The sequence below is a fragment of the Rhyacophila brunnea genome, unplaced genomic scaffold, assembly GCF_057557595.1.
Source record: "Rhyacophila brunnea isolate RB1 unplaced genomic scaffold, BYU_Rbru_1.0 scaffold_160, whole genome shotgun sequence".
NCBI lineage: Eukaryota > Metazoa > Arthropoda > Insecta > Trichoptera > Rhyacophilidae > Rhyacophila > Rhyacophila brunnea.
In genome coordinates, this window is record NW_028232817.1 from 88,197 (window position 1) to 93,315 (window position 5,119).

Sequence of the window (5,119 nt, forward strand, 5' to 3'; positions counted from 1 at the left end):
AACACTATTTCAGTGGACTGAAAATAAAGACCAATGAAAATGAATTTCTAAAGAATACAGATATCAAGTTAAAAGAAGGAAAGGATAAAAATATAAAATATAAGCAGCACAAAAAAACAAGAAAAAATTTTAAGAATCTTGAAACCATAAAAGATACTATTGAAGTCGAGAAAAAAATCACTGAAGATCTTCTTGATGGAGAAAACAAAAATTATAACATAGAGGAAGACAAAGATATCCTTAATAAGGTTTCTGAATATAACATTTCCGTTTCTGGAAACAATACGAATAAATTTAAACTGAATACAACAAGTGAAGAAATAAATAGAACTTCTACACTTGATGATAAAAAAAACACGATAAAACCAAATGAGGATATATGCAACGAATTTCAAGAAGAAATCGCACAAATTACTGACAATAAATTTTATACTGAAATAAAACTCCCTACATCAAGAAAAAAAATAATAAACCAAAATTTGTTGCCAATCAAGCCAAATGTAGAGGCTTATCAACAGGATGCGTTTTCATCATACATAAATTTTAACGCAGTTCAATCATCCGTGTTTGAAACAGCTTATTTAACCAATAAAAATTTTCTGGTTTGTGCACCTACTGGATGTGGCAAAACAGACATTGCTTTGCTGGCGATTCTTAGGGAACTCAAAGAAAATAGTAAGAGTGAAGAAGCCGAGGAACGTAGGAAAATCCTTTTTGTTGTCCCAATGAAAGCTTTGGCCAGCGAAATTGTTAGAAAATTGGAAAAAAGACTCAACTGCTTGGAGTTGGTAAATGATAACTCTGATATCTCAAAATTAAAAGACAATACCATGACAAAACTTAGTGATGGATCGTTCGAGAATAGAAAATCCACGAAAGAGAATCTATCTGGCAAAGATGAAAAGGCCGTAAAATATAAGAATTCCCTTAACAAATCTTTTTCGAAAATACAAATAGACGATATTAGTTCAAAAACGAAAAATGAAAAAATATCAAAACATAATGACGCAGAATTGAATGATGAAAATTATGTAAAAGAAAAAATAAATGAAACTTTTGATCTAGATAAATCGAAAACGACAGATGCTAATAAAATGTTTCCAAAAAAAAATAACTACGTAAAGGGTCCTTCTAAAATAACAGAAAAAAGAAAACTTAAGATATTAGAGTACACCGGAGACACAGAAATTGCTTCACACATTTTGAAAGATGCTGATATTCTTGTATGCACACCAGAAAAGATAGATATAACCACAAGAAAGTTATCGAGTAACTTGAAAATTTCGCTTTTGATAATAGACGAGATACATTTATTGAGAGATCCAGGAAGAGGGCATGTTATAGAATCTATTGTATCAAGAATGTTTCGTTATATTGAAATTTATCAAAAATATATTCGCATTGTTGGACTAAGTGCCACACTACCGAATTACAATGATGTTGGGCGATTTATAAGAGCTGAAAAAACCTTTTCTTTTGGACCTGAATACAGACCAGTTCGATTGGATGTTAGCGTAATTGGTGTTAAAATAAAAAATGAACACACTGAGAGCTTAATAACCTGTATGGAAGAAAAATTAGATTTTAATGAGCTAGAACCGGAAAAGGATTTTTTCCTCAAAGATATATTTAAAATAGAGACTAAGGATAAAAAAGATAATTATTTTACTGCTGAAAAAAATTACAAGAAAGTAATTTCTTGTAGTAAAAAATTACATAACAAAAAAGAAAATGATATAAAAAATGAAAACCACCGGCCTATTTCAAAACGAGAAACAAATAACATCATGAATGAAATTGTTGAAGAGAAGCTCTATGATTTACTCAAAGAAAAACATCAAGTCCTAATATTTGTCACTTCTAGAAAAGAAACATCATTTTTATCTAAACATCTTTCCGGAAAATTTCCTTCATTTGTTTTTGATATACATCACGCAGGCCTTCCTCGATCTATAAGGCTTAAAAATGAGCATAATTTTAGAAAAAAATACATTGATGTTTTGGTTTCAACATCTACCTTAGCTTGGGGCGTCAATCTTCCAGCTAGAGCCGTAATAATCAAAGGCACATCAGTTTATAATACTGAGAAATGCCAAATTGAGAATCTCGGAATACTTGATATACTCCAGATGTTTGGTAGAGCTGGAAGACCACAATTCGATCGACTAGGAATCGCATATCTAATTACCGAAAAAAGAAATATGGATCATTATATGGGTTTAATTAAAAATAATTCTTTGATAGAATCCCAACTATTGGCTAAAGTGGTTGATGTATTAAACGCTGAAATATATTTAGGCACAATTCATGATGTTCGAGGTGCTGTAGAATGGATAAAAGGCACCTTTCTTTTTGTAAGGATGTGCCGTGTTCCTCATGTATACGGATTTTCAAAAAAGGAGATTGAAAATAAAATGACCGATAGAGTTATTGAAGAGTACATTAATCTGGGTATTAGAAGACTAGCAGAATATGGACTTATAAATGTTTTCCAAAAGAACGAAATTACCAATATGAAATATATTTTCGACAAAAATAATTCCATATATGATCTAGCCGTAAATACTTCCGATTCTGAAAATTTGTATCATGATTTTACATTCGAATCCACACCCATAGGTAGAATAGCATCCCATTTCTATCTATCACATGAAACTATGCAGCTCTGGCAGGAAAGAATCGATTTTATCTACAAAGAAGAGTGCATTCTTGATTTATTTTTCGAATCTGTTGAATTCAAAGACATTTTATTGAGAGAAGATGAAATACCAGATATATTATGTCTCTTAAATGATTTTAAAAAAGGAAATTTTTACAAAAATATCGATAGTGTTGGAAATAAAAATGCTTTTTCAACATACAAAAAAAATAATACTGAAAAAGATATTTCTTTTACATGTGAAAATCACGATGATGAAACGAATATGATGAACTATTATAATGAGTCCGAAATAACAGTAAAAGAAAAAATGAAAATCTTATACTATACTTTCAAATACAATATACCACTATATAAGTTTAGTTTAAGCTGTGACAAAAAATTTGTTATCAAAAATATGGAGAGAATCATACAGGGTTTTAAGGATTTTGCATGCTTTACGAACCACATGGACGTATTCGAGAAGATATATAAAATCGAAGAATCTGTTAAAAAGATATCCAGAGTTAAAAATCGATCAGAAAATTTGTTTTATATACATTTAGGAAGTTATATCTTGTTATATTTTGAAAACAGTAAAAAAAATCATATTGTTTCTTCTTTTAATCAGGATAAAAGTAGAACATATAAGCCAACAGAAAGAAAATATGTTAAGACTGATGACGAAAGCATCGTAGAACGATCAACAAATCAAGATTTTTCAGAAATTCTAATTTATAACAAAAATGATTTAATATGTGTGATGCTAAACCGAAAGCCTAAAATTGCCAGAATAAACATAATCGATAATTTGTGGAGTCCAACAGTAATTTTGATCAAAAGGGAAATGTCACAAGAAGATTTTTTTAGAAAATTTGGCGTTCATTTTTGTACAGAAAGTTTTTGGACTGTTTCAGGGTATAAAAATAATTGTTCTCATTTTAAAATTTTTTATTCTGAGGCCGATATTCAAGCATATAGAAAAAAGCGTGAAAATGGTTATAAAGCAAGAGAAACGAATGAAAATATGAAGAGTGCAAACTTCAGAAAAAATCTTTGCGATAAAAATAACTATATTGAAAGAGATATTGATAAATCCAAAATTAAATCAAAAAACACAGAAAGACATCAAAATAACTTGATTCCTATACTTACGGACAATATACATATCACAAATCCAGAAAAAAATATATATCCTTTATTCGAAGTGATTAGCTCGGATATAAAGGGCATTTATATATCAGAACAAAGAAACATACAGTTTTATGAAATAGATAATCTACGAAATGACGAAAGACAAAGAATTATTTCTCAAAAAATTATAAAAAATCACATAAATTCAAATTTAAAATCATGTTTGATCATTACACCAGGTAAATACGAAACTATTCAAACAAGAAACGAATTAAATACATCGATATGCTTATCTGATATTCTCAGAAACAGATTCTTTCCCGTAAAAAATAAAAACTGTATTCTCAATCTTTTGGGAATTTGCGTCGTTGACATACGTGAAGCAATTGATGCAAGAGGGCAAATTCCTTCAGATACACTAGTTATATTCAAAGGTCTATGCAATAAAAACATATACGACGTGAAAGATATTTTAAATATTATTTCAAAGAAAAATTCATTAATATATGAGACGAAGGACTTTGTTGAATTCTATAAGAATGTTCTATGAGGTTTTTTCGTTTGACATCCTTCATTGTCTAAATAAAATCAAGAAGTCCCATCAATATAAATCAAGAACTAGTTTTTAGTTAAAATATTATTTTTTTCTCTAAATAGGCCTTTTAAATCATTAAATTAGACTTATTTATTATTAATGACTATATATAAAGGACTTATTTCGGGCTAATTTTTAACGGCGTATTTTCGATAAATAATGAAAATTTATATGCAAAATAGATTTTTCAATATATGGTATTATAACGTCGCAGAGTTCAAAGATCTTAAAATTTTACCTTTTTATTATTATTTACGGGCTAAGTTTCTTTTTATCACTTTTATCTATTAAGACGTAGTCAGCCTATTGGAATATTGCACAACTCCTTGATACATCTTTTGACAGTTTCCCTGATCTATCTTCATCAACTGCTCCTTTTCTCTCAAATGAGGTAAGTTCAAGTGCCTCGCGGTATGTGAGAGCTTATATACATTCTTCTACTTCGTCCGGGATTTTTAACTCCTCAACATATTTTTTTATGATAAGTTTATAAAATAAAATATTTTATTTATTGGCTAAATTTATAGTTGTAATTTTAGTTTTTGTTCTCAGGCACAACTTGTTTGATTCTCTCTGCGCACAGCATATTTATACTTTCGGCTATCTTCTTCTCTCCAAAGTCTTCTTGAATACCCCGTCTTCTTTCGAGACCTATTAATTCAAGGGTTTTCCTCAATCCCTAAGTTAATATATATGCCTTGACCTGATTCGTGACATCTGGTTCCTTCTCGTACCTTTTATGATATCGTGTC